The sequence below is a fragment of the Suncus etruscus genome, chromosome 4 (genome assembly GCF_024139225.1).
Source record: "Suncus etruscus isolate mSunEtr1 chromosome 4, mSunEtr1.pri.cur, whole genome shotgun sequence".
NCBI lineage: Eukaryota > Metazoa > Chordata > Mammalia > Eulipotyphla > Soricidae > Suncus > Suncus etruscus.
The window spans coordinates 41,661,602-41,674,010 of record NC_064851.1 but is presented as its reverse complement, the minus strand read 5'-3'; the positions used below and the strand labels follow the sequence as shown (position 1 = coordinate 41,674,010).

General features: G+C 37.0%; 1 non-coding gene across 1 annotated transcript; it reads left to right on the top strand.

Annotated features, from left to right (window-relative positions):
* Positions 1-237: 237 nt before the first annotated feature.
* Positions 238-344, top strand: LOC126008417 (U6 spliceosomal RNA). The gene has a single exon (XR_007495749.1). It is a non-coding gene; the product is annotated as a U6 spliceosomal RNA (small nuclear RNA).
* The last annotated feature ends 12,065 nt before the right edge of the window (positions 345-12,409 follow it).

Genomic DNA, 12,409 nt, shown 5'->3' with positions numbered 1-12,409 from the left:
GTGTGGGTTTGACTGGTTGTCCCTTCGCTTGGGTTCTGAGTTCTGGTTCATTGGGGGTAGGAGGTCATTCTTGATGCCTAATGGTTTAGGAACTGAGGGTGAAGAGTTTTAATAAGGTGGGGAATCTGGATGGGATTGAGGGGTGAAGAGATAGTCGGATTTTCAAAGGGGGGAAAGGGAAAGTATATGGAAGGGGCAGGAAAGAAAAGAGAAAATAAATTAAAAGAAAAGAAGAGAGTGCTTGCTTCGGCAGCACATATACTAAAATTGGAACGATACAGAGAAGATTAGCATGGCCCCTGCGCAAGAATGACTCGCAAATTCGTGAAGCGGTTCCCATATTTAGAAAAAAAAAAAAGAAAAGGAGAGAGAAAAGAAAAAAAGAATAAAAAGAAAAAAAACATCAGTGAGAAGAGTAGAGAAAAGAGCGAGGGAAATGCTAGTTTGTTTTGAATGTGTTCGTTGAGTAGGGCCTGTAGTATAAGTCTGTAGGTCACAGTTGCTGCTTCGGTGGTCTGGGTGGTCACGTGCTTCAAGTCCTAAATGAAGGTATAATCTAGAGATAAAGGGTATGTTAAAGAATTTTATTGGGACATTCTCGTAGTGCAAGCTGGGTATGGTATCTCGTGTGATTGAGCCCAGAGATCCAATCTTAGCTAGTCCACGCTTTGTATCCAAGAACGCCTATGGACAGAAAAGCTGAGAGGTTATTTTAAGTATAGAAAGATTAAGACATTAAAACATATTATTATGGAATGCTTCCATTGGAGTCAGTGGTTTCTCATGGTATCCTTTACCTGTAATCCTGTATAAGATCCCTAAAGGCTGATTACTTACCTGGTCTTTCTATGCTGCTGTTTCTGCTGTTGCTGGTTTCTTTGTAGTATAATGTGTAGTCAAGAGTTTGTGTTGTTCTTCTTTCATGTGTTTTGGGCACTGCTCTTCGGTATATGTTGACTGTTACAGTGTTTGGAGTTTCTACCCTGTTATTTGATTGTTGTGTATTAATTGTATATAAGGTATATGTTCTAGGTGCTTCAGAATAGTGCTATCATTCTGTGTTTATCTTTCATCTTCTGGCTTACTTCATTTAACATAATATGTTCTAGGTCCATTCATGTTGCTGCAAAGTCTGTGATTGTATCATTTCTGACTGCCATGTAGTATTACTTTGTGTATAGATACCACATCTTAATGATCCATTCATCTGTTGTTGGACATCAAGGTTGGTTCCAGACTTGGCTATTATACTGAGTGCTGCGATAAATAGTGGGGTTCACACATACTTTGGAATGAATGATCTTCCAACTTGGGGGTAGATACCGAGGAGAGCAATTGCTAGGTCAAATGATAGCTCAATTCTGAATTCTTTGAGCAATCTTCAGACTGTTTTCCATAGGTGTTGGACTAGGGGGCATTCCCACCAGCAGTGGATGAGAGTGCCTTTCATGCTGCATCCCTGCCAACATAGATTGTTCCTATTATTTTTGATGTGAGCCATCCTCACTGGTGTAAGGTGGTACCTCATTGTTGTCTTGATTTGGATTTCCCTAATGATGAGTGAAGGTGAGTATGTTTCATGTGTTTGTTGGCCATCTTTCGGTCTTCCTCAGAGAAGTGTCTATTCATTTCATCTTCCCATTTTTTATGGCTTTATTTGGTTTTGGGGGGGCTCAGCTTTCTGAGTGTTTTGTATATTCTGGATATCACACTTTATCTGATATGATGGGTGAAAATATTTTTTCCCAGTCAGTTAACTGTCTTCTTATGTTAAGTAGGGTTTCTTTTGCCATGCAAAAGCTTTTTAGTTTGATGTAGTCCCATCTGTTTATGTTTGATGCCAAAGTTCTTGCCATTGGTATGCCAGGAGCAATTTCTAAGAGATAGCCAGTAGTAACCCCTGAGCGTCACCAGGTGTGACTGAAAAACAAAAACAAACCAACAAAGAAATTGATAAACAACAACTTGAGTGAAAATACTGCAATTATTAAAATAATTAATTAAACACTATTCTTAACTCTTCTTAGATGAACTCAAGTGCAGTTCCTGGCTCTATGACCAGTGATTACCAGTGATTATCCGGTGTTACTCTGGGGAACATATGTTGTGCTGGGGGGTTGAACTGGGGTAGGCCACATACAATGCAAGCATTTTACCCTGTACTCTGTAGCCCCAACCTGGAACTCAGAGATTAGGTACATTTCCCTATATTGCACAAATATTTAAATCACAGCTATTACGTTGACTGTAGGTGGGCTTGAATGATAGTACAGCATGTAGGTCATTTACTTTCCAAATGAACTGACATGGATTTTATCCCCAACACTCCCTATGATCTCCTGAGCTGGGCCAGGAGTGAACACTGGGTAAAGAGCTTGAAGTAAGCCCTTAACAGCACTGGGTGTGGCCAAAATTAGACAAGAATAAGGACCACCACTAACAGAAACATAAATTGACTACAGGTTATACTTGAGGTAACAACATATTAGTATCAGGAGCAACATGACCAATATATAATTTTTGAAACAATCATACATTGAATACTACCTATAATATTACAGGGCAAGAAAGCAATTAAAACTTTTAACATGGAAATATATTCACTGTTTGGTCTGAATAATAACATCTCTGAGTCTGAAAACACTGCCAATGTCCTCTGCCATAATTCCTACCTAACACTCTACTATTAGGTAAATGGGTCTGGAAACTATGTTGTCTACCAGAGTTTCTTTGAAGTTGATAGTTTGTTGAACACTAAATAGGTTTTTAGGCAATGATTAGAAAGGAGGGTCGCTGGAATAGAAGAACAAGAAAAAGACAAATGAAGTGGAAGATTCAGGAAACCCCAAATAAAAACTTCTATTTACCTAGGACTAACAGTTTTTGACTCCTAGGAAAATTGAACAATAAAACATAATCAGAAATATGGACATACATCTCTACCTTTGATCACCAACTAACAGCTCTTAAAAATACTATCTATGTGTAGAATGATCAATTAAGTAATAGATTCAGATAAGTGGGTAATAAGGAAGAAAAGCAAGCATTTCTGAGTGGAAGGGAGGAGTAAAACTTTTAAAATCAAAGAGAAACCAAAATAACAACAAACATTAATGACTCATCTCTTCATACCCATTTTCTTGAGTATATATACATCAGGCAATGACAAACTTTTGTTTCCTTGCTATAGTAAGCTTTGCAAATGACATTCTAACTTTTGAGTGAAACAGAAAGATTCTAAAAGTGAAACTTCTTGTATCAAAAAATTTTCTACTATAAAATTTGATTTACCAGGAGAGATAGTACTTAAGAGCTGTACCTTGTGCATGACTGACAAGGTTAGATCCTAAACAGCACCTGGTTTTTCTGGCATTGCTGAGTACAGGCTTTGCGGCTCCAAAAAATCTGGGTGTACCCTAAGCACCTTGAATGTGGCCTGGGTAATCCCTGGTTCTGAAGGGCACAAGCAAACCCAGCCCCTTGCATTAAACTGCTGTCCAATTTGACCAAAAATTGCCCAGAGGAGCCACTGGGTCTCCTAAGTATCTTTTGAGAGCCTCCCTAGGTTTTACATATCAGATGCAACACACAAAATATCTCACTCAAATATGTATGAATAACCATATTGATTTATACTTTTGAGAGGGCCTGAATTTCAGGCACTATGACTTATAGTACTGTTAATGAATTTCAAGAATAAAAAGTTCCCTATCATACCTTCTAGCAGAGTTTGTATTTCTTTCCTTTCCTTTTTAGTTTTTTGGGTCACACTTGCCTAACTTCTGAATATGAACTCAAGAATCATTCCTGATTTTGCTTGGAGGACCATATGGGATGTTAAAGTTAAAAACTAGGTCAGACAAACTCAAATATCTTGGAGTCAACCTGACTAAAGATGTGAAGGAGCTATACGAAGAAAACTACAAAACACTGCTCCAAGAAATAAGAGAGGACACGTGGAAATGGAAACACATACTATGCTCATGGATTGGCAGGATCAACATCATTAAAATGGCAATACTTCCAAAAGCATTGTACAGATTTAACGCGATTCCTCTGAAGATACCCATGACATTCTTCAAAGAAGTGGATCAAATACTTCTGAAATTCATCTGGAACAACAAACAACCTTGAATAGCTAAAGCACTCCTTGGGAAAAGGAATATGGGAGGCATTACTTTCCCCAATTTTAAGCTGTATTACAAAGCAATAGTTATAAAAACAGCATGGTATTGGAATAAAGACAGACCCTCAGATCAGTGGAATAGGCTTGAGTACTCAGAGAAGGTTCCTCAGACATATAACCACCTCGTTTTTGATAAAGGAGCAAGAAATCCTAAATGGAGCAGGGAAAGTCTATTCAACAAGTGGTGTTGGCACAACTGGTTAGCCACTTGCAAAAAAGTGAACTCAGACCCCCAGCTAACACCATGTACAAAGGCAAAATCCAAATGGATTAAAGACCTTGATATCAGAACTGAAACTATAAGGTATATAGAACAACATGTAGGTGAAACACTCCAGGACATTGAGACTAAAGGCATCTTTAAGGAGGAGACAGCACTTTCCAAGCAAGTGAAAGCAGAGATAAACAGATTGGACTATATTAAGCTGAGAAGCTTCTGTATCTCAAAGGAAATAGTGCCCAGAATACAAAGGCCACCCACTGAGTGGGAGAAATTATTCACCCAATACTCATCAGATAAAGGGCTAATATCCAAAATTTACAAGGTACTGACAGAACTATACAAGAAAAAAAAAAAAAACAACTAACCCCATCAAAAAATGGGGAGAAGAAATGAACAGACACTTTGAAAAAGAAGAAAGGCAAATGGCCAAAAGACACATGAAAAGATGTTCAACATCATTAATTGTCAGGGAGATGCAAATCAAAACTACTATGAGGTACCACCTCACGCCACTGAGATTGGCACACATCACAAAAAAGGAAAACAAGCAGTGCTGGCGGGGATGTGGAGAGAAAGGAACTCTTTTTCACTGCTGGTGGGAATGCCATCTAGTACAACCTTTATGGAAAGCGATATGGAGATTCCTTCACAAACTGGAAATTGAGCTTCCATACGATCCAGCTATATCACTCCTAGGAATATACTCAAGGAACACAAAAATACAACACAAAAATCCCTTCCTTACTCCTATATTCATTGCAGCGCTATTTACAATAGCCAGACTCTGGAAACAACCAAGATGCCCTTCAACAGATGAGTGGCTGAAGAAGCGGTGGTACATATACACAATGGAATACTATGCAGCCATCAGGAGAGATGAAGTCATGAAATTTTCCTATACATGGATGTACATGGAATCTATTATGCTGAGTGAAGTAAGTCAGAGGGAGAGAGAAAGACGCAGAATGGTTTTACTCATCTATGGGCTTTAAGAAAAATGAAGGACATTTTTAACAGTATCTCAGAGACAAGAGAGATGAGGGCTGGTAGGTGCAGCTCAGGACATGCAGCTCATCACATAGAGTGATGAGTGCAGTTGCAGAGATGACTACACTGAAAACTATCATAACAATGTGAATGAATGAGGGAAGTAGAAAGCCTGTCTCGAGTACAGGTGTAGGGTGGTGGGGAGGAGGGAGATCTGGGAAATTGGTGGTGGGAATGTTGCACCAGTGAAGGGGGGTGTTCTTTACATGACTGTAATCATACAACTATAATCATGTTTGTAATTATGGTGTTTATATAAAGATAAAAAAAAAACTAGGTCAGTCTGATGCAAGGGAAGAGCCCTACATGCTGTACTATTACCATGGCCCCTTAAAATTGTCCATTTATCTATACTGGTGTCCCAATATTCTATCCCCCTCTCCTTCATCTACCCACCATGGTAAAATTCCTACTAGAAACCAGTTCTTTGTTTCTGTTCCCTTTGGGCATTTATTCTTTCCTTACAATATTACTATATCTGTCCCTCTTTTTCTAACTGACTGACTAACTAACTAACTAACTAGCTTCACTCAACTGGATATTCTTTTTTTGTTGGGGGTGGTGACAACCAGCAGTGCTCAGGGATCTTTTACTCCTTGCTCTGTGCTTGGAGATCACTCTGGGTGGGTCTTGGATGACCACATAGAATGCCAAGGATCAAATCCTGGTCAGCTGAATACAAGATATGTTCCTATCCACTATACTATATATCCATGACCCCTAAATTAAATGAATGAGTAATTATTTTTGTTTATTTCTTTTTGGACCACATTGGTGATATTCAGGGCTTACTTTTTTTTAATAAATGGTTTTTTTTATTTATTTGTAAATATCTTTATTTAAACATCATGATTACAAGCATTTTTATAGTTGGGTTTTAGTTATATATAAAAAAGAACACCCCCCTTCACCAGTGCAACGTTCCCACCTTCAGGGCTTACTCTTGATTGTGCTCAGGGATCACTCTTGGCCGGGCTTTGCAAAGCATAGGTGTTGCCTGTGATTGAACATGCGTGAAAGGCAAGCACCCTACCATTGTACTGCCACTCTGGCCCAAGCATGATATTCTCTTATTCTATCTATGCAATAGCAATTCCATGATTTCATCTGTTCTTATAGCTGAGTAGTATTCTATTTATATATACTCCATTGTTTATTTTTCCAGTCACATGTTCTTGAATTGTTTTTAGATGTTGACGATTATGAAATGTGTATACACAGGAGCACATATGTCTTTTTGCAATAGAACTTTTGAGTCCTTTGAGGGGTGGATGCTCAGAAGTGGAATTGCTTGGTCATAATTAAGCTCAACTTTCACCTTTTTTTGAGAAGTGTTTATATTATTTTCCACAAAGGTTAGACCATTCAACATTTCTGCTAGCAGTGATGAGGGTCCTTATCCTCCACATTCAGGCTAAAATGGTTATTTTTATTCTTCATAATGTGTCAGTTTCACTGGTCTGAAATGGATAGCGAATTATTATTTTGTTTTGGGACCAAACTTCTGACAGCATTCAGGGCTTACTTGTGGCTTTGGTCACAGAGATTACTCCTGAACAAGTTCAGGCGACCATATGGGATGTCAGAGATTAGACCAGTGTTCATGCAAAGCGAACATCTTTTGTCTAACTCCACAAAGTGGGAGGAGTACACCCAAATGATAGTTAGGAGTCTGGGAACCCACTTAATTCTTCAATAAGCAGGCCAACAGATCACTTTAAGGGCCCAAGGACATAAGACTGCAATGTTGTGAATTACCTGGGGCCACCTCAAAAATGCTGGGACCTCTACGTCCAACCTAGACAGTGCATAAGGTTTGGAGCTTACCTGCTGTACCATCTCCAGACCTATCTTTTCTTTAGAGAGCTAATTTTTAACCTCTCCTTATAACTAATATACCTAGGTTATAGTGCCTATTTATAATTAGTTATTTTATTTGTGTGAAATCAAGATCTCTGTCTTTCTGAATTGTTGTGGGTTAACACCTGTTCTCAGGCACTCTAGTGGTGCTGGCATATACTCCAACATCCTCTATACTTAAAAAAATTAGTTTGCATTTTATTTTCTCTTATTATATTTTATTTCTTCCCTTTACATTCCTTCTGTTACTATTGTTGTGATGACAGGTCTGCTGGTCTGTAATAGTCATTAGTCATATTTTTTTTTGTGGTACTTAAAACTTGTTGCTCTTTGGATTGTAGTGTTCACACACTTGTCTCCAGTACCCATCTGGATGTATTCCTATTTAGTTGTCATGTTCATACACATGGGTGGTTGTATTTCTAGTTGTGGAGCTAACATCTTTTTGTAGTTTGTGTGGTACTTGCTGGGAGATGCACCTCTTAGTTTTGTATCTCACACATACCTGACTGTAGTGTTGTCAGAAAGTCCTTGTCATGTCAATGATCACAGGAAGCGTCAGGATCATGATTAGTGTATCCAGGCAGCTGCAGATTGACACCTTGGTTTTATATGTGCCAGACTGATGCTTTAGCCTCTAAGCTAATTTTTAGGCCTTACCATCCTAGACTTTTAAAGTGGACAGATACATTTCATTTTCAGGATTTTGATATCCCTTTGAATTATTTACAGAGAAGTCTTTCTTAGTTTCTCAGGACCTAACATTTGTTAAAATTTAGTTAAAATCGCTGTTTAAGAAATATTGAATGAATGAATACAGGCCTTAGAAGTGCCAGAAGCTTGCCGTGGTAGTCATTCATTTTGAAAGACTTATTTTGCCTGAAGGAGACTATTTTATTCATCAATAGATATCCTTCAGCTAACAAAGAAGCAGCAGTTCAGAAATGGCTACAAAGGAGTTAGCTTGTTCTGGATACCTGCTGAGTATTTGACAGACCAAATACATTCCAACCTCTAGCCTTTGCCTTCTTTCTCTCATTGTTTCAAATAGTCTTCCAGGTATTTCCTAGGCCACATATTCAGTTCATTCTAGAATTTGTGAAGGAAAGATTTTATAAGGCCTAACCTAAAAGCTAGTACTAAAAGTGAGTTATCTTTGATGCCCTACCTTCAATTATAATTACAAATACCATTTTATTTCTATTAGTAGTACTACCACTATTGACTCTATTGTATTTTATTTCTTTTCTCTTTTTGACCCACTACAATTTTATGTGAGCAGGAAGTATCTTTTCATTTATTTTTTGGCGGGGGCACACAAGTTATGCTCAGGGCTTACTCATAGCTCTGCACTCAAGGATTATTCCTATAGGCTTTGGGAGACCATATAGTTAACAGGGATCTAAGACAGGCTAGCATGTGCAAGGAAGTGCCCTACTTGCTGTAATATTGTTCTAGTACCTATTTGTTCCATTTATTTTTGCAATGGATTATTTTCGTAGTTTACTCAAAAACATTTGATCCTCACTTCTGGTAGGGGACTTTAACCTCAGACAGAGAGGCAGGGCATGTATTAAGCTAGGTTAACTTACTTGCTAAAGATCATGTAATTTTTAGCCTCGAGACCAGTATTTGTGATTTCAAAACAAGTGGTATTTCCACAATATTATGTACATTAATTTTATATTTTTTGAAAGAGGAATTAGAATTTTTTTGGGCATAAAAGGAGAAATCTTATTGTGCAAAATCAAAACAAATAGGGATAAAAGAGAATAGCGTTCCTGTACATAGACTCAAGGAACTAGGTGATATTTGATATTTGAGATAAGCAGTGTGTTCTATAATTTTTTTTCAGAGTTCATGACTGCTGGTCCCATTGACCTTGGTTTTCAATCCCTTATCCAAGTATTTGAGCCCCACCCTCAGAAAACTGAATCATCAAGTGAGTCTGCTTTCTTTATTATGTTATAAACTATCTCAGAACAGGAGGTATGTCTTAATCTCTGAATTCCTTTCAACCTTTAGCACAATGCCTTGACAGCTGTTCTGTGCCTCTAGAATTAGAGACATTTTTACTTACATGCATTGCAAGGAAAGTTGGGCTAAAGTTCTATTCTTTTGCACCATAAGAATCTCTGAACCTTTTGAAAATTATTTGAAGCACCAGTATTTTCTTACTAAAGTCGAATCTTATGTGTTAAAACATGTACTAGGAAAATTGAAGGTGAATAAGTAGCAGTTCATATGAGGCACATATCCATTTTAACTAGTGACTAATTCATTTGAATACATATAAGAACAGAAGTACTTCTGGATGGAGCTTCCTGTATACTAGAGAGAGTAATGGATGTCCAAAGCCTTACAGTTCTTTACAATGCTATGTAATGCAGATCTGTGGGCATATATGTATACCTTTAGAACAAATAGACCATTTGATTCCTTTTTAACAAAACAATAATCCAGTTGGGCTATAGATAATAGAAAACCCAAGTAATGGTGGTTTGAACCAGAAAGGATTTGTTATTATTTTATGTAAAAAAAATCTGAAAGGAAGTCAAGGAGGTAGAGAGGCTCAAGGCTACATTCCCATTAGTTTCTATAGTCAATACAATTTCTTTTAGCTTTTCCTGTGAGCAAAGGCAAGTGGCTGCTTTAGTGCTTGCATATATTTGCTCCTCAGTATGCATAGGAAAGAAATAGCAGAAGGAGGACACAAAGGACAGAAAAGGGGCAGAAAATGACAATCAAATATCTCTATATTCTTTTAAGATAATTTTATTTTTCTGACTTTCTAACACTTATTCCCTTTCCTTGTCCAGAACTGGGTAACATGGGTACCTCTCTCTATGTATATGTATATCTATATATCTGCAACAGAGGCTGAGAAATTTAGTTTTTATTAGCAGGGCAAATTGCCTTCATTTCTCAACAAAATAAAGTTTCTGTCAGTGAGGAGCAATGGGAGTATGAATGGATGTTGAATAAATATCTAGCAATCTTTCCATAACTATCCATTAAAGAACTTGAGAATGGGCCCATAGAACCCCTTATTTTAAAGAACATTACATTTTGATGGGTCTCCTGATGAGTAAGTTATATGATACAGTTTGAAGCAGCTGTATGAATTTGTCTTTTGATAGAGATATTTAAGAATAGTTATTCTCTGAAATGCTGGGATATTATGTAGACGGAGCTCTGGCAGGGGCTCAAACTTTTACTATAATTCACCATGAGACAGTTTAAGGCTCAACTCAATTACATGTAAAAGGGAAATATAACAAACTAATTTTTAAATGGATGTGCAAGAGCAAAGGATTAAAAATTAACAAGACATTTTCCAAGAAGTATAAGGAAGAAGAACTTGTTAAAAATCAAGATTTTTTTTACTAAGCTCCATTCCCCCCCCCCACCAAATGGTCTGTAATTAGATACAGGCCTATAACCACTGACCTAAAAAAGAGAAATGACACTCCAAAACCAGACCAGAAAAAAACTTAAAAGTATTCTTTATGCCTGATTGATTAGGGAACACTACAGATTGGTTATGAAAAAAATGAGCTCTCAATGAATTGAACTAGAATAATTGGTGTCTGGAGATAAAAAGATGAAATTGAAACCCTAGCTCACACCACTTGTAAAAAAACACATGTGGAAAAAAACATGTGGATAGAGACATTTACGAGGCAAATTATAATGTTGAGAGAAATAGAAAGTTTTCAGTACATTTCTATTTGAACAAAGCATAACAGCCATGCAAAAACTACAAAATATATTGCTTAATAATGCAAACATGTTTAAATATAAATAAAAATAAGAAAAAGATACAGATAAAATTTAGGATTGTGCTTTCTCTTAGGGGAAATGAAAGAAGGCACAGGGGAACTAAATGTTCTTTTTCTTAAACTGGATAGTATCTACACAGGATCTTGATATATCATTATAGTTTATACCTTATACATTTTATAAGGCTTTTGTGCTTTCATGTAACTTTTAAAAGATTTAAAGGGTGTATATGAAAGATATTAGTTGTATTGAATTATTCTGAATATCAAATACGAGAGTAGTTGAGATGCATTAAGTAAATGTAAGTCATATATGAAACACTGCTCCAAGAAATAAGAGAGGACACGCGGAAATGGAAACACATACCATGCTCATGGATTGGCAGGATCAACATCATTAAAATGGCAATACTTCCAAAAGCATTGTACAGATTTAACGCGATTCCTCTAAAGATACCCATGACATTTTTCAAAGAAGTGGATCAAATACTTCTGAAATTCATCTGGAACAACAAACAACCTCGAATAGCTAAAGCACTCCTTGGGAAAAGGAATATGGGAGGCATTACTTTCCTCATTTTTTCAAAGAATATATATATATGGTGTTTGAAAAGTGCTGGTACCTTCTTTTTTAGATTCAAAATATGAGTTTGATGTTTAAAATCTCTCTCATAAAACAAATTCAAATTTGTTTTGAATGATAAACTAGCTGAGGGAAAAACTGTTCAATTTTATAAATGCATTGTCATTTCTATTTTGGGGCGTATTAGATGTTTTGAATGCTTATTATAAAGTTATGAAGCAAATAAATGTCAAATTAATAATGATTTAAGAAGAGGCATAAATACTTTTTGAGTGAAAGCAAAATAGGGGACTGAGTTATTTTTGGAGTCACAGCCCTGTGCCACTGAAGTGATTAAAAGTATATGCTAGACGGAGAAACAGTGTACCACCTAGTGACAGATTATGAAAGTGCAGACACATCCTCGGTTTTCTATTCTTTCCTCAAAAAAAGACAAGTGCAAAAAGAAAGAGAAAGATAAGATAAAATAAAATAATATTGGAGACATCAACTTCAATCTCTACACCAAAATAAAGACGTCAAAAAGTCGATCAATAAATAAATAAATAAATAAATAAATAAATATGTGGAAACACACTACAGAGGCAGGCTGCACCCAGAAGATTTCACATGCCAGTTCTTCTGATTCTCTTCAGCTGGTATGTTGGGGGCTCTGGGCAGGACAGCTAGCCATAGGCCCCTGGGCTGACCACTTAGTCCAGGGGACTGAGATCCCCCCACACCAGAAT